This window comes from Apaloderma vittatum, unplaced genomic scaffold, assembly GCF_000703405.1.
Source record: "Apaloderma vittatum isolate BGI_N311 unplaced genomic scaffold, ASM70340v1 scaffold21749, whole genome shotgun sequence".
Taxonomy (NCBI): domain Eukaryota; kingdom Metazoa; phylum Chordata; class Aves; order Trogoniformes; family Trogonidae; genus Apaloderma; species Apaloderma vittatum.
The window spans coordinates 4,535-29,221 of record NW_009736112.1 but is presented as its reverse complement, the minus strand read 5'-3'; the positions used below and the strand labels follow the sequence as shown (position 1 = coordinate 29,221).

The window sequence follows — 24,687 nt, the reverse complement described above, 5'->3', positions numbered from 1 at the left end:
CAGATGCAGGACTTGATTAGGTGTAGATAAAATGCGCCATGTGGTTATTGGTTACCCCTAGGGATTAAATCCTGTTTTGATGGGTTCCCGTTATTTTTTAATACCTCATACATTTACTCATGGCAGAAAGGCAAAGAAATTTTCCAAAAATATTTTTACTTTTACATCACCATGAGCATGGCAGAGCAGACCAACATTTCCTTGCCTTATTCTGTGGATCTGGTTGGTATTGAAGAAATGCCCATGTTCGGCTTGGTTTCTTATATCCGAACAAGCCGAAAGCTGAGGTGAGAGTTGCTAGTGTAGGACTTGGCAACCTCACAGTGAACATTTTGCTTTCTGTGTGTTCTTGGGGGAATTGGCTGGGGATGTGTTTCCCACATAGGACAGAGCAGTGCTGCCCTCTGAGCTGACTGGTCTCTTTGGGTCTTGAATGTCCCATCCGTACAGTGGGAGTAGGACATAGTTTCCTAATTCAGCCATGTGCAGGGACCCTGCAGCAACACCGGCACTGGGAAACAGGTCTTTCCCCAGGTCTGGAGAGGCACCCAGCCTAGCAGACTGGAGGTCTCTGCAAGCCCTTTCTGCCCTCCTGCTCAGTGTTTGCTGTTTAGGTTTGCTGTGTGTGCTTTCCTTTCAAATAATTTCTTTCTCTTTTCTAGTTTGAGGGTTGCAAGAAAGCCTTTTCCAGACTAGAAAATCTCAAGATTCACCTAAGGAGCCATACAGGTGAAAAGCCGTACCTCTGTCAGCATCCTGGCTGCCAGAAAGCATTCAGCAACTCCAGTGACCGTGCCAAGCACCAGAGGACACACTTGGACACTGTAAGGAAGCAGAAGTCTCATTGCAGTCCACAGTACATTAGATCTTCTGCTCCTTTCCTTCCGCTTGGTGTCAGCAGGTAGCCCATAACCTTAGAGACAGGAGGAAGAAATATCTGATGAGGCTGTTTTAGTGTTTGAGAAGTAACCCAGTAATGTAAGCATGGCAGTGCTAGGTCAGTGGTTGGACTCAATGATCTCAAAGGTCTTCTCCAACCTAGTTCATTCTATGAATCTGTGGATGAAGATGGGACATAATAGCTGATAAACAGGTGACAGCTACCTGAGCTTTGCTGCAGGTAGAGGCAGTAACTTTCTCGCACTTAGGTGATCTTTAGGGACCTTCAAGTCATTATACAAAGATGCAGAAGCTATCTACAATCATAACTGCTATTCTCTGACAAAAACTTCGTTAAGGCTGGGGCATGTACCAGAAAGTCAAGAGAGAAAGAATCATTTTGTAAATCTCAGAATTTTCATACTAACAAATTTTTGCTTGTGAATTTGAGTCATAGCTGAGATTTATTTAAGAACTTCTGTTTCATAACAAAATATGGTTCATCAGAGAAAAGCAGATTCCAAAGGGCAGAAGTCATGCCATTTGAACTACATGGCTGCCACAGAACTTAAATTACCCATTACAGGTAGTCAGTAGCATAGCTAGTAAGTTACCATTTGTACAAGGTGTTTTCAGAAATACTTTGTTAAACAGAAATGGCTAAAATGTAAAATAGCTAATTTCAGCAGTTGGACCTAATGTTCATGTAATACTATGTTTTGTAGACCTACAAGTCTTCAGGGAAGACAGACAGGTTAGAACAGGCAGAGGGAAATATTTGTAGAGATTTCTATTTATTTGGTGAGTAAGATTTATTGGTCATTGTTTTAAGAAAACTGGAAAACCATTACAGGACACGTATCTTTCTAAAATGACGCGTTATTAGAAAATGTGAACAGAAGGAGTTTGTCTTGTATTTCACATTAAAACGTGTGGGCTCGGGAGTATTATTTTTGAAATTTCAGTGTTCAATTCTTTCCTTGGTGTTTGCTTGCTTTTATTGTAATGTAGTAAACTAACACTTTTTCTTGTTCTCTTTTTCTGAGGCAGATTCTTCTGTAATCCTAAACAGTCTATCTGGGCCTTTACTGCAGTTTCTTTACCTGATTCACTAAAGAATGTAATTTCTGATTGCTCTGAGGGTGGAAGAATTGTGAGTATAACTGGCAATATTCATTGTACTGATTAGAAAAAAAAAAGGTAACGAAGGTGCCATAATGAAAGCTTTACTTTTTTTCGTCTTCCTTATAAGCCTTACTTTCCTCCTTTCCCTTTCTAATGAATTATGGAGCATTCTGCTTGTAATAACACACAGCATTTGTGTTCTGTAGTAACGTGGTTTGCAGCATCACAAGGTTCAAAAGGGATTTTCTTGAGTTAAAATAATCTATGATATAACAGCTGCTTTATCCTTTTTCTTTTTGACTTAGAAACCTTATGCATGTCAGATTCCAGGATGTACTAAACGATACACAGATCCAAGTTCCCTGAGAAAGCATGTGAAAGCCCATTCTTCCAAAGACCAACAAGTCAGGAAAAAGGTAAATATTCTACCACGTTGACTGGTGTAAAGCTTACGTGGAGAAGTCAGTGTTGTAATATCAGATGTCTCAAGGAATCTTCAAGTTCCTGTGCTGATTTCAGACTGTTGGTTAGAAAAACCGTTAATGGGAAATAATAGACATGGTTCTTATATAGATGATAATTTATTTTTTACTTAATGAGGCTGCCTGCTTTAATGCTTTTTAGTTTGTGATGCGATGATTACTCCCTAAGCATATATAATGAGGCAAATCAAAAATAATTTTCAAACAAAAAAATTTTTGGTTTTAAAGTTTTGCTGCTTGGTAAATACATAGTAATACAGAATCTGATTCACATAGCCAATCTCAAATGGAAGGAGAGATTTTGAGGGCAGATGGACAGTATGTGAAATTAAGATCTAAATTATGTTTCCACATGGCAGACACTTCTAAATACCAAGACATTTCACAGCACCTGCTCCCTGTGGATGTCAAGTACATGAGTCAACAGTTGTTCATATGTGGAAGCATATCTTTGAAGATCTGAGTTGTCACCTAAGGGAGTGATTTTTATTCTTTTTTCTGAGCATTCTTCATTATATCTCATATTATTTCATTAGATTGTTTAGATCATTGAGAATAAAAATCGAAGCCTTCATTGTAAGAGAAACTAGTCCTGATAAAACGGGAACATGTAAGAATTGGTGTAGGGATAGATGAACCTTTGAGATGTCAGCTCCATATAAAACAAGTTGTAGTTTATAAGTCTTAAAATTAAATGCACAGCCATTCACTGAAAGTAGCAAAAAAAATGCTTCGTGCAGTATTGGAAGCACCAAGTGACAGTCTTTAAAGCTGAAGTATACAAATCCAAAAGCTAATTTTGATGAAGTTTTCGATGACATTTTGATGCAATGTTTTCTTGACATGGCAGCAGAGGTCTGCTTGTCAGCCTCTGAGGAACTGACCCATACTATTCTTGAGGAATTTCCTTTAAACTTAGGAGTGCCTGCTTCTGCATCAGAGATGAATTAACTGAGCATTCATTTTCTTTAGTAACTATTGCTGTGGCTCCCTTGCTCACATGCACACTGCCATGGGCAGGACTGCAGAAGGGGGCCTGTGAGTCCCATCCTGCCTACCCCGGGAGGGCAGCTCTGCCACCCAGACACTGTCAAGCATGCAAAGTCAACAACGATGAAGTCATTGCATTCTGAGAAATTTGTTTGTGATGCCTCAGCTAAAATGGGCATAGTGGACCTGAATACAGGTATTAAATTGCACTGTGATGTTACTGTCATTGAAAGTGGCATAATGTGTTACTGCCTCTCTCTCATTTTATCAGATTGCAGTTTTGTGGGGGATTTTCCTTCTTGCCTTTCATTTTGCTCATTTTTCACTCCTTCTTTGTGCCAAATAGTTTAAACTTGGCCCTTCTTACTCCTTGCCTGACTCTCTGTGGGCACATTCTGTACTTAAAATTGCTTATTTTTTCTTCCCTGTTTGATAAGGTTTTCTTCATGCTTTATTGATCACCTGAGATACATTGATATGTGGAGAGGAAATAAGCCAAACCTCCACAAAAAGAAAAGAAAAAAAAATGGCCACATATCAAGCCGCTTACTTAAGGCATGGATAAACTTTGCAAAGTGTAATGTTTACAAAGTACAGCATAGTTACTGGACCCTTGAGAACTTGTAATTGCTAACTAACATCATGCTTTGGTATTTGAAATATTTCCTGCCAGTAATAATAATAAAAAGTAAGAAACAATAACTCTTTTAATATAGAATTAAGGTTATTTATGGCTTTAATTAAAAGTGAAAATTGGCTTAATGTCAAAAAAAGACCTTACAAAAATGTGAATTCATCAGAAATAACCATAAAAATTCCAAGGTGATAAAGGCATAGTAGAGTAATACTTCCAGCCTTAGGGAGCTAGTCTGTTGAAAAGAATGAAAACCTTTGCTGTCACACCTTGTTAGTCATGGATTCATTTAATATACCATGCCTGACTGCTTTTAATCCTCCTTTTAACCTCCCACTACACACCAAGTGACACCATTGTGATGTCTAAAGTTGCTGGCTCTCCAAGACTGTACCTGCAAATAGGTCTCTGATGTTGCTTAAACTTAAAATAACAGGATGAAGTATATTTGCAACAGCGGAATTAGCTACTTGCTGTGCTAAACATTACATTGAGTCTTCAGCCCAGATTTTCTAGATCTTTCTTTAAAGCTGTGACCCTTTACTTCGCCCTGTAAATGGGACCAGATTATGCAACGTGATACAGAAAAATTTCTCTCTCTGAATTATTTTAAGCAACTTGTTACATGTTATGGCTTACCATGTAAGGCAAAAATGCCTTTTCTGCATGTCTTGTAAGGCATACACTGTTCCCCTTCTCCTCACAACCCACAGCCTCCAGTCATCCACCAAACACATTTAACTAGGAATGTCTCAGGTAATGGGGTAAAATCCCATCGAGCAAGAAGATCCCAGCACAAATGCACTTCATGCAAACAGTTTATTGGATAATATAATAGACTTCCATTTGCTCTTCAAAGGAAAGCAGAAGACTAAAGAAAGCCATACCTGCTTTAATCATCTTTGTGTAATTTGTAAAATTCTTCATAAATAGGAGGACAGCATGTACACAAATACTATGAAATACTGGGAACAGATGCTGAAAATATCTAGCAAAGCATTTTTGGTATAAACTCTATGCAACGTAATATTCAGTCCATACTTTTCAAATATATTGGTGGGATAAAAAGCAGTGCTTCCTGTCTTGTTTTAAAAGTAAAGATTTCTAACTGTGTCTGGATTTCATCTTCCCTTGGGAATGACCTAAAATGAGAGCATAAAGTCATGCTGGGAGAAATGCTAATGTACAACATGCCCCTGGACTACAATTACTTTTAAAATTTGTCCTCTTCTTAGTCATCTCCTTCTTTAGACTTTGAAAGGGCAACAAACTTAAAATTTTTTTCTAAGTTGCTTGTTACTACAATAGATAATAGAAGCTAAGAGCCATATGGAATTCAAAGGGAACTGGGTATTTCTATGGGTAATGAAGCAGGGTTAAAAAATAAACTGGAGATTTGTGAGGAATATTAGTGTACATAGCTTAAGGAAGTCTGGATGGATCTTGGGCCTGATCTGGAAGAAACATCTGCTTTGAAATTGATACTTTAAAATAGCCTTCATGCTGCCTACCTTGATTTACATATTCTCCTGCTTTTTTCCTTCTCTCATTCCATTTTTATAATACTTTTCTTTTTCAGTGTCCTTTCTTAATCTGTTTTTCACCTTTGTAGCTTTGGGTCTGTAGAAGATGCAACCAAAACTGAACATCTGTAGGCAGCTGCGGTGTGTGTATGCCATGGCAAGACCAATCCCAGGACTTCTGTTAATCTTTGTCTAGCTTGCACCTTGTGCTAATTTAGGGTCTCGTGAAGCATTTAGCTTTCTTTTTCCCTTCACATCAGCTTTACAACCTTCCATGCATTTTTCAAGGCAGACCAGGACCAGAAAGAGAAATGAGTGGGATTTTTTCTTTTTGCAAAAATCTAAAAAGAAGAGAAATCCTATTTCCAGATGAGTCGCTTCCTGAACTGGCATCTTCTATATGAAGACGGGCTATAACACAGTAGATGGATTGTTTCCTAGAATCAGTGGTAAGCACACGGCATTTTTAGAAGGAAGGGGCAAGGAGGAAGAACTTACGGGTTGAAATTGCTATTTCATTTACTCTCCCAAATGCTTGGTGTAAACAATGTAGTTTCTTGTCTTGCTTTGTGAAAGTGCAAAGAATCAGAAAAAAAGGTTAGAGAAATGGTAGAGTGAGTGAGGTAGATATTTACTTCTGCTAATCTTCATAGTATTTATTCTTGCAAAACAGTAACGCTACTTTCTGACTTCATAAAACCTGTAAACACTCTGTGTTGACACTTTTTGTTCCGACTATGGACAGACTCTGAAATTTGGCAGCCTATAATATTACATGCAGCTGTTAAAGTTAGAAATATTGTCTACATGAAGTGAGAGTGAATAATTATGCATATTAGATCCTATAGTTCTTATATGTAGAACAGCTTTTACTAAGGAAGGCTACAGTTGAGAGCTTTGCTTTGATATCTTCAACAGAACTGAGTAATTTTTTTCCCTAAGTCATCTTGTGCAGTCTCTGACTAGTAAAAATAGTGACACAAGTAAGCTCACTTTCTACACTTTGTGTTTTTGAAAACAGCAAATTTCTTTTGTCTGTGAACTGGTGATACTGTATTTGAAAATATGAATCCATAGCTCTTTTAATTAGTCTTTTTATTTAAGTTAATGAAAATTAAATTATACAACATACCATTAACAAAATCCAGAGCCTGCACTGTGACATATCCAATAATTTGAAACCTATACAGAAGGTGGATGCTACCATTATGCTCTTCATGAAGGTCTGTTTGTTGTACAGGCTAAGATTCAGCCTTGTTCAAGTATAAGATTGTTATCTTATGCAAGTATGCAATGAAAAATAATTCACTGTTTTCCAAGATTTGTTTCAGTGATTCTAGTTGGAAGGAGATATTTCAGATGTTACTATGCTGTGGAGATATAAAGGATGGATAATCAGGGTCTCTCCAATCCTGCTACTCTTTGTGCATGTTTTCTTCAATGTTGCATTTATTGCTCTTTCAAAAAATAATCAGCTAGCAGGAGCTGCAAGTTTTCAGAATACTTTTCCTGATTATAAGAAAGAAAAAAGGTGCTACACTGCACTGCTGAGTTGAGGCAGGCTGTATGACATCTCATGTATCCAATCCTATTAGAGGCTAGTAGTGCAGAACAGTCCACACTAGGTGTGGGGCATGTTGGAAGTAATTAAATAAGGATATGGATCATCTGGCCAAAGCAATTCCTGGAATTGCCTTGCAGAGTGGCCTGTGTTGACCTTGACCGGGGTTCCCATCTGAATGGAGGGGACTTTACAGAAGTCACCTTGCATAGCTAGTAATGATCCTGCTCTTCTGCCATTGTGCAGCCCTCATAATAGCAAAAAGGGGATATAAAATCTGCACTTTTAGAGGCAGATCTCAGTAACTGAATCCTTCTGAAGCCTTGTCATTTTATATCCCTTTTCTAACAGTTCACCTCTTCTCTCTCAGAGCTCTTTTATATGTAATGTATATAAATCTGGCCATCTTACAATGAAAACTTTAAGAGGAATGAGGAAAAAAACCCAGGTGCTTAGAGACACAGTATCTCCCCCTGTTGAACAGTATTTGTCTGGAAATAAGACATAAAAGTGTTTTCGTTACAGATTAAAGTGGAGTTTTCTATTAAGTTTTGAGAGTTGCTCTAGCTTTTTATTTTGTATTTTGTGTCAGCAAATACTTTTTTCCCTCAGCAAAATGATACAGAGCTCTTGCTTTTTACAAGACTGTTTGTGAACACAATGCTTAATGATTTTTACAGGAAATAAGTTCATTCCTTTTTAATTTTTTTCTAACTTGGAATATTTACTTGGTGAGTAAAGAGGAAGCCAAGGAGAGTTAGACCATTACATCATTGGTATTTCAGCAGGTTATTCAGGCACTAGTTACCAGTGACATTGTCCATTATGTGACTGTATTAATCTGGAGAAACTTCTCTGTCTTGTGAGGAGCAAACAGCCGGATCCTACAATATAAGCCCAATTTGCTTACACATCTTTCAGGTTTCACTTGCACTTATTCAAACTTCTAGTTCAGATTTCACTGTTAAACTGCAAAAGTGAGAGAATGGATTGAAAGGGAAGCAAATCTGTTTTCTTGCTTTGGAGCAGTTGAACACAAGGATATTTTCCCTCCTTTGTTCTCTATAGAGTTCATTTAAAAGATGTCATTAATGTAAAAAGATGTGCAATCACGGGCTAAGGGTCACTGAGCAGTGCCCATGGCAACTAAGAAACTATTCTGCAGAAAAAAATGCAGTAAAGAGTAAGTGTTTTAATCCCCAACTTTAATCCCTTTACTTCCTGTTTTCAAAATTAAATATCAAACCGGCACCATGGTGTGCAGCAATTTTTCCTGAAAGGGATGTTGGCAGAAAGGGATTAGGAATGGGCAGCAGTGTTTAAGGAATTTAATCATACAATTTGTTGGAAAACTTTTGAGACTACGAATGACTGGTTCTTTTGAGTGTGGTCAGTGGGAAACAGGAAAACAGGCCCTGAAAATGATGAAGGACTGGCCATGGCTGACCACCTCCCTCAGCTGCTGCAGTGGCAGCGATGTGTGCTGTGGTGGGATGGCATGCCTCACGAGGAAGCTACGTCATGGCAGATGTGCTTTGCCAGTGGTGCCCTAGAGCTCTCAAGGGAAGAAGAAACACTGAAACCCTGCTGTGGTTTTCATGGTGCTGTAGCAGTTGCTATAACTAGGAGATTGTTGGTTCACATCTGCTATTTCACATCATGATTCCTCCCTCTACTTGGTTTCTGCCCTGAGCTTGTACCCCTGTGAGGTTTAGCAGCATGGTGTGTTGGAAAGTGCACCAGAAGGGGTAAGTGCTGTCACCCTCATTACATTCACACACATGCCAAAGAAAAAAATCCAGATTGTCTCAAAACTCTCTAAACAGCATTTTTTGTTGTTTGGGTTCATTTTTGTATCAGACAATATCATTTTCTCAGTCTGTGTGTCGTCACTTCTTTGCCAGGGCATGTGCATGAAGGTGGGCTTGAGAGAGCAGTAACCAGGTTAGCAAATATGACTCCCATTTACAAGAAGGACCAAAAGCAGGATCTGGGGAACTACAGGCCTGTCAGTCTGACCTCACTGCCAGGAAAGCATATGGACCAGATCATCCTGAGTGCCATCACAGAGCCTGTACAGGACAACCAGAAGATCAGCCCCAGTGAGCATGGGTTTATGAAAGGCAGGTCCTCCTTGGCTAATCAATCGCCTTCTACCACTCAGTGGGTGAGGTGGGTTTCAGTCTCTTCTCCCAATCAGCAAGCAATAGGAAGAGAGGAAGTGGCCTCAAGTTGCGCCAGGGACGTTTGGAATGGGTATTAGGAAATAAGTCTTCAGAAAAGTGTTGTCGAGCGTTGGCACAGGCTGCCTGGGGAAAGGTTGAGTCACCATCCATGGAGGTAATTTAGAGATGTACAGACGCTGCACTTAGTGACATGGTTTAGTGGTGAACTTGGCAGCATTTAGTTTGCAATTGGTCTTGATGATCTTAGGCATCTTTTTCAACCTACATGATTCTATGGTTCTTATTACCCATTCACACTTCAGTCTGTGCTATGCTGTCCATGATGCTACTTAAGCACCACCAGTATCTGAGCAAGCAAAATTGAAGCTGTGTAAAGGATGCCTAAGAGATTGTGGTTAACTGCCATGGCAGCACCTGAAACACTCTTTAAGTCTTTAACCCTGTCCTCATTGAGTGTCACTGTTCCAGGCTGGGACCTCATCTGTGTTTGTCGTTGGCATGCAGATTTCACACTGCTGGGGATGGATATTGGCAGCTGGCGTGCATCAGCAGGCACTGATTTGGAGGTCTTCAGTACTAGTCCTAAAGAAATGATGTACTGGCTTCACTGGCAGTCTCCACATGAGAAGGGCCTTCATCTGCTCACATGTTTCCTCCCCATGCTGCAGAGCTCTGTCCTATCTGCTAAACAGTTTTGTGAGACTGTCCTGTAAAATGAATTAGGACTTTAAAAACAAAAAAAAACCCAACTCAGTAATCTGAAACAGAAATGCTCCACGATAAACATGACACTATAGGAACTCTGAAAGTTAGCAGTGCCAGCCCAGCCAGCACATCACGTCATCATCTAGTCCAGAACCATGCTAAACAGACAGCTCCCAGTTAGTGGATGAAACTACTGGGATATCCTAAGGAATTTTTGCAAGAGTAAAATTCGTGTGCCTGAAAGCTAATAATCTGGATATCTTACTAGTAAATTTGCCAAAGATTTTTCACTTCTAGTTTTAGGCTCTAATCAAGATATTACTGTGAACAGATGAGTATTTCCTCATAGGAACTGGTGCTTGAATGAACTTAAGTTCCAGTGGAGATTAACACAAAATCAAATGTTAAAATGAAAGCCAGTGTTATTAAAAAAAAAAAAAGTGAAATTTGAAAATCTGTTGTTTCTGTATCCTAGCAATTGCTGATATTATCTACAGATTTTCTTGGTGATTTTTGGTAGTCTCTGACAGTAAAAAGTATGTTTGTGATAAATGAAGCACCAGGTAGAAGAGTGTTTATTTTCCACATTTTTTCCACCTATGAAGTGAAAATTTGCCTAACAGATGTATTTTCAGAAGGGAAAAGCAAATCTTTCTTCAGTATAAATGGTTTCTTTGTCAGATCGTATTTACTTGGAACAGCTAATGTGTAGCAATATCATATACTAGCTGCATATCCAAATCAATCTGGCACGAAAGTGATTTTTTTTCCTTCTTTTTCCAACTCATGTCCTAGATTATGCAAAAAACAAGTAGAAGCCTCCTAGAACTGTGAGAAATAAAGAATGAAATAGGAAGGGTTGGAGGTAGAATCTAGGTAGCATTTTTATAGAGGAGTTGCATGTTTTCAGATTTGATACAATCTGCTATAGGGCGAGGAGAGAGGTAGTAAGTGTGTGTGTCCATTCACACACATGCATCTGTATGGATGCTTTCCAGTTCTGTGACTGAAGTGAGAAAGAAAAATAGCAAAATTTGTGAAAATGTGGACTTCCCCAAGAAAGTGGGTGTCAAAACAAGAAGTATCATTAGGAGCCTTCCATCGTAAAACACTTTAGTTTCAACTATGTAACATTAGTTTCAACTATGTAGAGCAAAATAGTAACCTGTTTCCAACAAAACTATGACTTACAAGCTTTTTAGTTTATTTCAGAAAATGGCCACTTAAAATATGAATTGCTCAAACTATAAATTCCTTCTTTGAAGTAATATTCCCAGTCTGATTTTTTTATTCAAAGTTTCCTTTCAGATCTGTCCCAGCTGTGGTTTTTTTTCCCCTTAAAATGGTGTTCTATATAGTTTTAATAAGGAAATAACCCAAACTGTTCCTCTTATTGGAATAACACCTGTCAGAAGAAACTATCTGTTCTATATATAATAAAGGTAGAATTCTTTTCAGTGTCATCAGTCTTAATGTAAAGGTGTTTTCCTCTAGTATTGCTTCAAAATCAGAAAATCTTCTTGGTTTTTGAAAAAAAATCTTGATTTTTCGAAATTTGCCAAACAAGTTGGTCATATAGGTTACAGGTCCTTTGGATTTTTAGTGCAAAAATGTTTTTGGTATGTTTGTCTGTTTTACAGTCGGTGACAAAGATGGAAGCCTTTTCGATATTTCATCTCAAATGTTTATAGTAAAAGCAGAGTGGAGCCAAAGTATCTGTTTCTTGTATAGAATCTAACGTTCCTACTATGCAGATAGGCTAGTTTAACTTGATTTTTATTTGTTTTCCCCGCCCAACATTTAATTGAAGCAGAATGTAAGAGTAGGTGAAAATAACAGGCACATGTATCTGAAAGATGTGATAGATGGTTAGCAGAATAATGAATGCTGTGGGTCTAAAAATCCTCTCCAGGTGACTCACTGGAGACAAAGATTACTGAGAAATTCCTTCTGTCTTGATTGTTTCTTTGCCCCAAAGCATCTGTAGCCTTCAGGGGCAAGAATTAAGACACTTAGCCAGAGTAAACTTTTAGCAAGAGTAAACTTCTATAGTCTGTTGTCAAAAAAGTTCAGTACTGTGCAAGAAAGAACTGGACCTTCAAGCTCATCTGCATAAGTGAAGGGGTGATCTGGCAAGCAAACCTACTATATAAGTAAACACTGTCACATAGCATCGCTTCATACTGAACTTGTAATTTTCCAGTGGTCACATCTGTATGCTGTCAATGTCATGGTGCTAACAGGACATAATTTAACTGCATAAGCAATATTAAATTCTGGCTACTCCTTCAGAAAAATTAGTACAGTGGGCAGATCATGTTTCCCTCTCCCAATGCCATCTTAGCTTATGAATAATAAAAATAGGTAGAAGACTACCAGTTTATTCTCCACTTGACAAATAGCGCTTTGCACGCTTAATATGCAGTCTATGTAAATAACAGAAATTCCTTCTTAGCTTTATAATGAAAGCTATAACACATTTATAAAACTATTACAGTTGGTGTAAAATAATTCCTCTCAATGAAACATAACAGTACTTAGTTCTGGGGGGATTTTTTCCTGGGTTTGGACATGGCATATACAGATATAAAAATGTAAAACGTCTGCCTTACATATGGAAATACTCTGATAGATGTACAGCATACAACCACTGTCCATTAATCCTGATTTCATGAAAGCAAGATTTAAAATGCTGTGACTTGATTACATAACTGGAATGTTTGAATGGCTGGAGAAGTCTTTGATGAAGAATTACTAGAGGTTAATCTGAGTACAGCTAAGCAGGTTTTGAAGTTACTGGGATCATATTTTATATGACTTGGAAGGTAATAGTGCTTGAGAAATCCTAAACTACTTCTCTTCTGGCTAAGTGTATTCATAAAAACACATTTCTTAGGTTTTCATTGTTCGTGTCTGATTTCTGCTGAACAGGAATAATGCTGAAAAAAGTATCCAGGTTTTACAAAAACATGCAGATCTCTTATAAAACACGCATAGTTTACGTAAACATGAAACAGATGATCCTTTCTTTTAAGAAGACATTTTCTCTGGAATGATGTCATGCATCACATCAACAGCATGTCTCTGCTCTTGGACTCAAATATAATGAAAGTGAAAAATGTAGAATCTTACTACATTCTAGTTACTTCTGCTTGTGTCATTTAATTGTTGGTAATTATTTAATTGTATGTAAAATGTACAAGAGTAGAATTTCCATCCGTTTTCTGAAAACTAATGAACGTTAGTTGTCTGTCATAGAAGTAAAACAATTGTAAATCATTTGGTTTGTGTATTAGAAAAGACTGCTACATTATGATAATGGGAATGTCTCACATTTGAAAATGCAAAACTTCACAAGTCTACCATACAGCTGAGCTACTAAAATTGAAAGTCTGATATTTGGAGGAAATATTTCATACAGGGAAGTTACAATTGAGCTGAGCAGTTGATTATTAACTTGCAACTTGGTCAGCCATGAATTTAGAGTACATTACAGCACGCAGAAAATGTCTGTGCTTAGCACGGCAAAATTGTCAGTTACTTATTTCATAATTCAGCAAGGTAACTTTCTAACCTTATAGTTCCCAAAAATAGGTTCGCAAGCTCTGAGTCCTGAAGTGGTTGTACTGGTGCTTAGCTGGGAAGCAAGGTGATCACGCAGGAAGCAAGGTGCTGCAGCCAGCATGAGGGGAGATTTATGCTGGGATGTGTTTTATGCAGAAATCAAAATGAGTGTCAACTGTCTGTTACAGCTGATTGATAAGTCTACGGTCTTAGCTGGAAAAGTAATGTATTGTCATTAGAGCAAAGCGAGAAACATACTGCAGCACTTAGGTCTGGTCAGTTATTATTTCTCCTTTATAGCTTTTTAAACCAAATTTTATGGATGCAGTTTAGTTTATTTGCTGCTTTTTAAGATCATCTGGCTTTTCATCATCTATTCTGTATTTCTTCAGATACTAAAGAAAATTATAACTCAGATTTCCCTTCTCTTGACAAAATGCAAAATATTGGTTTCAGTTAAAATGTTTTGTTAGAAGTCTTCTATAAAATATGCAAAATATATTTGACTGAGACAGAGCATTTTTTTTGCCCAGAGTGTCTTTCCAGTGGTGCAACAGTAATGGCTCTTAAAGGGCAACTCGTGTACATACCTGCTCGCTGGCGAGGGTTTACAGAAGGCCTGTGTTAGTAATTGTAGTGGCAATCTGAATTATCAGTGTGTGTCTGCTGTTACACAACGCGGTGTAATATCCATCTCTTACTGAATATTTCATTATATATATGTTAATACATATATTGTCACTCTGAACTTGTGTATTATACAATACGTGTTTGTGTATGTAAGTTTGTAAGATCTACATTTCTATCCCTTGTGGTCCTAAGTATGAATCAATAATAACCCATGCATGGATTAAGAACTACCTCCAGAAGTCACATCACAGTTGTCTTCCTGCATTTGTTTCACTGTTTTTGGTTTTCTGGGATTTGTTTGGTTTTGTAGGCATTGACTAATGGGCAAGCCAGTAAATTTATTCAGCATAGGTTGCTTGATAGATTTGTTCTCAGTATGAAAGGGTTTGCAAATACAAAAAACCCCTCCTGTGCAGTGCAAAATAGAAAAATGAGTAAAATAGCCTGTTGCTATTATTTAATACTTGTAATTAATATGTAAATACTTAGCTCTTATTTCCTTGTTCTGCTCACTCTTTCATCCATATGAGTGCTCTTTAGTCATAGAGGATGGATCAGTTTCTTACTCACAAAAATAGAACTACACAAGCAAAAAAACTTTACAGAGGGAGCCTCTGTAGATTTGCATTCCATGTGATAGAATCCTGATTTTTTTAATAGAAGTCATATTTTTTCATATTTATTTTCATATTAGATTCCATAGAGATTTAAAGTTGCATAATGCTCATTAATAATGTAATTGATAAGAATTTGAATCAGAATATATCTGGCATTTAATTCAACATGTGCCTAATTTCATAAAAATGCCATGTTACCAGTGATAGCAGTAAAAACAGAATAATTAGTGGATAATAGCAGGCAATGATGCATGCTACAATGGAAAAAAACCACTGGTATTTACATCAGATGTTAAATATGGTCATCTGGCGGGGTATTTCTCCCTTTCTTTCTCCTTTTTCTCCCTTTCTCCCCACCCTGTACAATTCTAGAATAACAAGTTCTAGAATAACAAATATATCTCACAAAGGCAGTGTGCTTTCAAGTTCAATAGTGACTCACTAATTTTTTAAGAGAAGGGGTAATCTACAGCATGCACAGTCTATGCATAGGTATCATAGGCTGTGTAATGTCTCTTACTATTTTCACTCTACCTCAGGTGCTTACAATGTGTAACACCAGTTCTCTACTGTGTTGTAGTGGTTTTATACTAATGCATATCATCCCAAGTCATTTGAATGATGACCAGCATCTTGTGATGCAGGAATGAGTCTTTCTACAGTTGCATTCAGAATCATTCCCTATTACTCCTTTTTCTTCACTTCTGAGTATAGGACCGAGAGAAATTTGTCTTGTCATTACTCTTCCTTCCTTTAGCAGTTTGTCAGAGGTGCAGGTTATCTTCTGATCACTGTTACCTACTTGCTTTTCATGGCACCAAACGGAGAGGAGAAGCCTCAGTTGCACCTGTGAGATTTGCTTCCGGGGACTCTTGATGCCTTGGTGCAGCAAGTTCTACTGCACTAGATCAGGTTTCTGTCCATCATGCTGCCAGGATGGGTGATGGGACAGTATATTTATCTGCATCTCAGCCACTGCAGTGGCTTACATGCATATAAGCACAGACTCTCCTTTTTCATGCTTTTAAATGAATACACCAGCCTGTGAGCTGAGATGGCTGTAAGGAACAGGCAAATTTTTGGAATATAGGTAACAGTAATACCAGGCAAGGCGTTGGGACAGGCATCAGATCCAGCAGCCCGCAGCAGCAGAAACCAGCATCTGCCAGAAACCTCAGGGTGCAGTTATGCATTACAGCTAGGACACCCTTGTGTCAGGGTGCTGCGGAAGGCTTTCTGCCTTTTCCTTGTTTTGGTTCTGGGATATTTTTCATTTGTATTTTTTTATTGTATTGTATTTTATTGTAGCCTCAGGCTGAGACTGTTCATCCAGTTTCGTGCAAAATTCTTCATATGAATTTGCTTCCTAATTGTTTGCAGAGTAAATTTTCTGCTGGATCAGTCAGATAAACAGACTTGCTGTTGATGGTACCAGGCAAGTAGCCATGCCCGGGATTAGTGGCAATGACAGAGCAGTCAGATCACTTCAGCCATGATGTGAAACAAATGCAATCCTAATCACTTCAACAGTGTGGTCTTGAGGCAACTTTGGTAAATATAAAGTGTTATTACTTCCATCTTCACCATCCTGAATTGCACCACTCCTGGCTGATCACTCTCAGTCCTTTGTTTCTAAAGTCAGGAGCACCTTTGCTTATCTGATCCTTCCATGAGCCAGTTTAGGGCACTAAACTAGCAGGAAAATATTTGTATTTTTTATAAGATCCCTCTGCTGATACAAGACATGTCAGACATTTGATAAATCTCCATTATCCATGAATCAGCACACTGTTCTCTCTTTTTCAGTGTATAACAAGAGAACACATCTAAGTCCATCTGTTCAAGGTCTGATCTGTATAAGTAGCCCTTGGCCTGATTACACTCTTCAGCATCTGGAAGAGTTTTCTTTCTTGGATTCAAAAAATGCCTGGTATAGTTGAAGGACATTAACCAGGATTTAAAAGAGAAGAATTCTGCTTGTCCTCCATTTCTTCCTCTAACCTCTCAATATTTCTTCATTACATTTTTTCAGTGTCTAAAGGATTGTTGTGATTTATTTCCCTTTTTTTTTTTTTTTGTACATGTTACAATAATTTCTCCTTTTTTATCTCTTGTGTTTCAGTTGAGATCAAACTCAGAGCTTGGCCAGGACATCCTGAATGACTGCCTTGCAATCCAGCCCCTCCAGCCAGCCCTGTCACCACATGATGCTGCAGATAATACTCTGGGACACTCACCAGGGCCTGTTCATGATATCTATTCAGGTATAAAAAATGACAGATAAACAGCCTGCTATACTCTGAGATACGTATCTATCTCGGGAGAAGGACAGAATCTGCAAAGTAATATAAAAAGATACTTTTCCAACAGACTTTTACATGTGTTTGGAGGAGGCAGGACAAATTATATTTTATCCAAGAAAACACCTGCTGCAACAAAGAGCAGTATTTTAGCTCTATAGGCATTTGACTTCTGCTAGCAATTCATGTCCACTGTTCCTTGTAGACATCTTGAATTCATTTTCATTTAAAATAAATAAATACTTCTCCTTTTCCTCATTCGTGGATTACATACCGATTTTCCAGTAGATCTACGTCAATGAACTTAAATGGTGAATTATAAACTCTGATATTATGACTATAAATATACCAGTAAACACATTTGTGCTATAAATGTGATAATCCTATTTTATTGTTTTGGTTAAGTAGCTGAGATTTTCATATTAAAATACATAACTTTGTCAAACCTGGCTAAACATACAGTTGTTCACATTTCAGCTAAATCTGAAGCATTTGATAAGTTATGGGTGATAATAGGTCTCAGAGCTCATGACAGTGACAGGCAGGATGTTAACATTTTATAATGCGGTATTTTAGCAGTTGTAATGACATCTGTCTTTAACTCTCAGGCAGAATGCATTACGTCTTCCAGCAGTTCAACTTTTAATTGAGAGCCAGATGTAGGAAGTGAACAATTTGGCTGAATGTTATATGCAGTGCTAAAAGTAACATTATATGAAGTGGCCACTTCCGTAAGTGATTTTGTTTTACTGAGAGGCTTGTAAACCTGCCAGTTCTATGATACAGTTTTGTCAAAGGTATTGTGAGCAACATACTAGTTGGTGATAATGTAGGTTTATACAACAAAAATCAGGAAGTTTATAAAGTAAATTGATAAAGAAATTGATAAAGAAATTTATAAAGTAGTTGGTATTACTTCTACGCTGTTAACTTTTAAATGTGTTAATTTGAGTATAGGCTGATTATGGTATCTGTTATTTGAAAGCTAAAGGAAATTTCAGATTTTAAAAATCTAATTTTGGCCAGGGAACCTCTACGCACATGGTGTTGGTTATAGCTTCTTACTTTATATAGTATTTTGAGAGGGAGTTGGATAGTGGGGAATGTTGAGGTTTATAAATTATTTACCAGCATTACCCAGTGTAATGTGCAAAACTGAGAGAGAGAATAAAACACCCAGCTTTTCCTTTTACTTTTCAAGTCCCTAGGTAGGGTGGAAGCTAGGTGGGGACAGTGTAATCTCAGATGAGCTGAGGCCACATTTTCAGAAACTGAGGCCATTCTTACAGCAGGTTTCCACTGGAATCTGTTGAGCACTCAGCTCTTTTAGCAGCCCAGTTTGCAGACTCTAATTAAGTGTCAGATTCCAGCTGCTGAGTCAATCCAAACCTACGATGACAGCAGCTTGAACAAACTGCTGCCCCATGACTTGCCAGGATCCTAAGCCTTGTAAAGCTGTTGCCTCCAGCCAGCCCTTAGCTGGCAATTATCTGCAGCCCTGATGGCTGGCCCATAGAGAGCTTCTGAGACTGTGACATTACTTTTTGTGGTTGTATTCAATACCTGGTTGTATTTCTATACCTGGGGTTTACAGCACTACTAACTATGGACATTCTTTGATATTCGGAGTTTTTTCTTACTTGGCACTGCTTCCTATTATGTGGTAATTTTTATAGTGTTAATCGCATGCTTTTATCAGCGTTAATTTCATGGTAACTAATAAACTGCTTTCCCTTACATGTGTAAATTGGCAAATTTCTTGTAGTTTTATTTGCTGGTGTTGTTTCACTTCAGTTAACTGAGGGTAGTATGTCAGGTATAGATTAATCCATGTCACTTCATTTGGACAACTGCCCAATCCAGCTCAAATGAATTGTTTCATTAACTACTCATCAAGGCTGCTGCAAAATAATATACTAAGTGAATAAGTGAGATAACTTCAGCAGAGAGGGAATTATTTTGTTGAAATGGCAACATGAAAATTACTCGTGCCCCAAGGAGAGAAAAGCAAAACATGCGACAGCTTAAGTGCCCTGCTTTGGAAAAGCTACTGTTCAAACTTATCTGAAAACAACATTTTCTAAAATATATGCCATTTTCTAAATATAAAGAACAACTTGGACACTTCTCTGAAAAACAAAATATTTAACTTTTACAAGAAAATGTCAGAGGCAGGATATTATCTGAAAAGTATCAGTGCTACTTTTAAAGTAGAAACAGAAGCGGATTTCCACTCTTCCAATGCTGCTAAATCAAACTTTTCTCACTTGAAGGTTACTTTTCTTGCAGTTTCTGCACATTTAAAGCAGATAGGTTTTCTCCTTTCCTCAGAGATCTACAGAGTAAATGTTTGAAAGCAAACTATTAGACATAAGGAAGAGATGGCAAAAATCGACATTTAAGTGCTAGTCCATTTCCATACACCAAAGTACAGTGCCTGTAATGATCACCATTTCTTTATACTGTCAAAAGACAGCATCTGCAAACTGATTAATTTAAATTAAATAAAACAGTATTATGTATCTATTACTTTAAGACTTCAATTTTTTTTTCTGGCCTTTGTCACTCTGTGAAAGAAATACAAACAGTATAATCTTATTAATACACTGAGGCAACTGCAAGTTAACTGTAAGTTAACTGTAAGTTAAGCAAGCATGCATACTCTTGTAGGGCTAAGCATAGCAACATTTTGTAAAACAAATTCAAAGTCTTGTTTCTACTGAAGAGGAAAATTTCTGGTAGCGTCTAGGTTTTATTTTAAAAAAATACAGAGGCTTTGTGTTTTTTTCTCTTCATAGAATAAAGATATGAGCAATTAATTCATAATAAGAACATATGAATGTTATTTTTTCTACTATGAAATTGTACCAACTTATTTTGTATAGTGCAGTCTATAATCCCTAAGGCTGAAAAAATGATAAATAATGCAATGCACAGAAAACCTACTTTTACAACTTAAAATATGGCAATTTCATATTTAAAAGTAAACCAGAATGTGTCATTCACTTATAGTTACTGAATATCACACCCTACTCTGCTGCAGAGCGAGCAGATGATATTACTAAGAAGCTAGTTGAGTACATGATTTTTTTTGCAAGTTGGAAATGAAAAATTGTATCAGGAAATTTGCAGAAGTTTTATCAGTTCTCTATTTATTTTAAGTAGTGTCTTATGCTCCAGTACTGTGAAACTTTAACCTAACTACTTTTATGCCTATGACTTAAGATGTGCTTTACTAAAGTGACACTTTTCCTTACGTGGTTTTTTTTTTTTTCCCAGTGAAACAGTACTGAGCTAGGTGCTCTACACACATAATACGAAAAAGGAGCTTGTATCTAAGATAATGTTAAGGCAGGAGGCAGAGGAAACAGGCAGATAGAGGGTAGAGGACTCTTGCAGGAAAAATGAAAGAGTTTTATTAAAGCAATTGCCTGGTGAGTGAGCTCCATAACCGTTAGTCACCATGGGCAATGTGGGAGATATTAGAGAAAAAATCATTCAGTTTTTTAAAGCTGACAGCCCTAGGAAGTGGCTCATTACTGAGAGAAAGAAAGAAAGAATGAACAAGAAGAACTCAGGTATGAATGGCCATTGCAGTGTGAAATGTTAAGTTCTATTTAATGTATAGGGAATGGATGCAAAAGAGGAGGTGGTTGTAGGGTATCCAACAATTAAGAGGATCTCAGTGGTCACTTTGTTGGCTGAATTTAAGTATGGCATACATATCCAGAACTCCTGCTAAATGTGATTTATTTCCAGGTAGGACCATACACACATTACAGGGGTCTGAAAGGTGTTAATATTATCTTACCTCTTTTAAGGAGGATAGTTTATTTCCCTTCAGACTTGTCCTTTTATTCAGCAGTTTCACTTCCAAGTTTGTAATTTCCTTTTTGCGACAGCTTAATCCTAGAATTATAGAATCATTTAAGCTGGAAAAGACATTTAAGATCGTCAAGTCCAACCGTTAACCTAGCAATGCCAGGTCCACCACTAAACCAGGTCCCTAAGCACCACATCTACGCATCTTTTAAATACCTCTAGGGACAGTGACTCAACCACCTCCATGGGCAGCCTGTGCCAGTGCTTGACAACACTTTTGGTGAAGACATTTGGTTAATATTCAGTCTAAACCTCTCCTGGTGCAGCTTGAGGCCACTTACTCTTGTCGCATCGCTTGTTACTTGGGCGAAGAAACAGACTCTCCCTCACTACAACCTCCTGTCAGGCAGCTGTAGACAGTGAGATCTCCCCTCAGCCTCCTTTTCTCCAGGCTCAACCACCTCAGTGCCCTCAGACTGTCTAATAAGACTCATTCTTGAGACACTTCACCAGCTTCGTTGTCCTCTGAACATGCTTCGTCACTTTAAATCCCAGTCCAGAACCCAATTTATTATGTCCAGGTTTTAATTATTTCTTAATCTCAGGGACTACAGAAGTTTCCAGGATGTCCAGCTTTTTCAACTGATGATCAGTCCAGCTGCCCATCATTGCAAGTATCCGGGAACAAGACTAGAAAATATTTATCATGTCCAATTCAGATAATAGATCAAAGAATGTTCAAAAATTAAAGCCACACATCATACTTATATTATAGGCTGCTTTGAGGATATCTTGGGTAGCAGTTGGGAGGCTTTTAGCAACTGCCATTGTACCATTTTTATCAGAGGCCTATAATTACCTATAAACTACCTCTCATACTTTTTATTCTGACTCAGTAGGTGATCCTTCAGTGACCTGCTTTATTTTCTTCTCTTATTTTATGAGCTGTGGAGTAAGGGAGAAGAGTCTTAGTAGATGGTGGGATGTACAGAGAAATTGCTAGGAAACCTAGCCAAAAATCCTACAGTAGCAGATACTGCTATGATAGTGAATATTGCAATGCTCTTTAGGTTGCTCTAGTTCAGAGAAAGGACATATGGCTGCCCATGCTTGGCTTCAGATGACCTTTTCCCAGGAACAGAGTCACCAGGTCTTGGGCAGCACTATGGGAACCTGTGCTGCCACTGCAACCTAGGCCAGCAAGAAATGTGCAAGCACAAATCAGAAAATACTAGCCTTGTAATGGTTTTGACAGAGAATAGCTATGACGGGGAAGAGCAGCTCTTGCCACCTTATGCTGGAAACCCAGTTGCAGTCCAGCCCTTTTATTCTTGATCAACCAGACCTTTGAAAATTATTTGAAACTCAAATATCACAGTATTGGAAATTAAATCATTGTGTTTTCTTACATGTTTTGATGTTTTTCCCATGGAAAAATGCAAGTTACCCTATTTTTACCAGGAAAAAATTAAATAGTTAAATAGTCTTTGATTTTATTTAGATAATCAGGGTGTTCCTTTGCAGTGTTCTGATTTCTTAAATATTGTCTCTGCTTATTCTGCCAGAATGTGCATTTGATATTCTTTTCAGTATTTTCTTCCATGTTGCAGGTAAGCATATGAAATTCAAAAGATTATTCCTTTATTTTCCCCTCTTCATTTATCTTGATGCTACTCCAAGAGACTAGTGTGGAGAGAGTGATTTTTGGGGTGTGTGAGCAAAGCAATAAAACAGTAGAAGCTACCTTCCTTTGTCTTAAGGGGTGGGTTCTTCCTCAGCCCTTTCTTAGTAAGTCATTCTGATGCCTTAAGTGATGTCATATCTCCCCATGGGATCTAGATCCTCTGTACCTCTCTTAAGGTTTGGGATGTTTTCTACTATGAGGTGTGTATTGTCACTTGGATTCTGATTAAAAGGCTCTGGTCCGTGTAAGAATTAGCAGGCAGTAGAGGCTCGTGCAGAGGGCAGCTGCAGGTGTTTCTGTTGGTTTCCTGGCCATGTGGTAGGGCAGCCTCCACTCCTCCAGCTTTGCTCGCCAGTGTGGTTCATGCCAGGTTCCCTTAGACTTCAGCATTGCCTCTGCAGCATCTGTATTTGATGGTTTTATTCACAAAACCATTTCCTGTCTGTTATCTTGCACTGTCTGTCATCTCCACCAGAGAAAGATGTCCAGAGCAAAAAGATGTCCAGGATTGCTCTTTAATGAGGCTGCAGCATAAACTTGTGAGCCTTTCCGTAACTTTTCCTTAGTGTGATGAGTATCTAGTGTGTCACAAAAGCTGGCTTGTGATGAGCAGAGACTTTCCAGAAATAGACTGAGGACTTGGGAGTTGAGATGGACTTTTCACCCTTCTGATCATGGGTAGCAACATTCAGTGTTGTGACCTGTAAAATAAATTTCTCGATGATGGATCTATGGTGGGGTTACTTGTAAAGAAGTGTTCTACTAGGACTGCAGCATCCATGCAGGTATTTTAGCCTAGAAAGATCTTTTACCAATGTCAGTGGCCTTTGAGGAACTAAGATTTTATCAACAAATTTGAATCATTATCTCCAACATATTCGCTAACATAAGTTTTGTAGGTAGAGGTTTCTTCTGTGAACTAGGCCTAAAAAATGCTTTTTTGTAAAGAATCTGGAAGATACAACAACCAAACAGAGGGAGGTCATTTTCATGTTATAGACAGTCTATATAATTTAATCTCAGGATTCACAAAATAGTTAAGAGCAAATATTTGGCTGCCATTCAACATCGACATAAACTACCTGACACAGATGTGAGTAAAAATAATTGAGTAGCTGGATTTTCAGAGGGACTGGTAATCAGTGCCTTACCTTCTGACTGCCTAATTTAAGAAACTTCTGAAAATGAAGTTGCAGGATTTGGGGTCAACTCATTAGGACATTTGGAGGCAGCCCTGTATTGCTTTTTGTTTAATCATCCAGAACCTTTCCTTATTTGGAATGTATACAAAAGCAACCTCATATAAAATTATGAAACAGTTAACAGCAGTTTAAAATTTTTCGTATGCATTACTGGGGGCTCTGGGGACAATAATAGCAATATTTGAGTTTCACTTGACCTCGTCAAGAAATTTGGGGGTTTTACAGCTGAGGGGAAAATGTGGAAAGTATGTCACTCTTTACCAAACTGTGCTTTCCTTCACTAGCTCTAAAAAAATACATCTTAGGAAGTATTTGACACCTATTCTGCACTAGAAAGTTATAGAAGATTTGCAGCCTTATTCAGGCAAATTCCTGAGACAAGGAATACAGATAAGGCATGCCTGATTTTATGAAAGTGTCATTCAAGAGCACTAAAGATTAGCATTTTTTCATGGTTTTTTTTTTTCCTCCCCTTCAGACAGAAAACAACACTTCAGAAAAACCAGTTGATAAGAACTGGCAGAACAATTTTAGGGGAGCTGTTACCCATTCGTGTTTGGTCAGTTTTCAATGCTATCATCTGTCTGATGAGGGTTATTTCTCTCCTTTTGCTTTCAGTGGCCACGTTCCCCAGCACACAGACAACTCGAAGTGGAACAGCAACTGGGGCAGTGTCCTTGTCCCACCCTAGCAGCCACTCCTCCCCAGGACATAACGTACAGGGTAGTCCTCTCCATCCTTCCCCCCAGTTACCTCTTCTCTCAGCTGTGGACTCAGAGAGGT

The 24,687-nt window shown here is 38.1% G+C and overlaps 1 long non-coding RNA gene across 1 annotated transcript; it reads left to right on the top strand.

The window, feature by feature from the left end:
- The first annotated feature begins 662 nt into the window (after window positions 1–662).
- Window positions 663–24,687, top strand: LOC104269871. Its single transcript, XR_717866.1, has 4 exons — window positions 663–824; window positions 2,310–2,420; window positions 17,019–17,160; window positions 24,523–24,687. It is a non-coding gene; the product is annotated as an uncharacterized LOC104269871 (long non-coding RNA).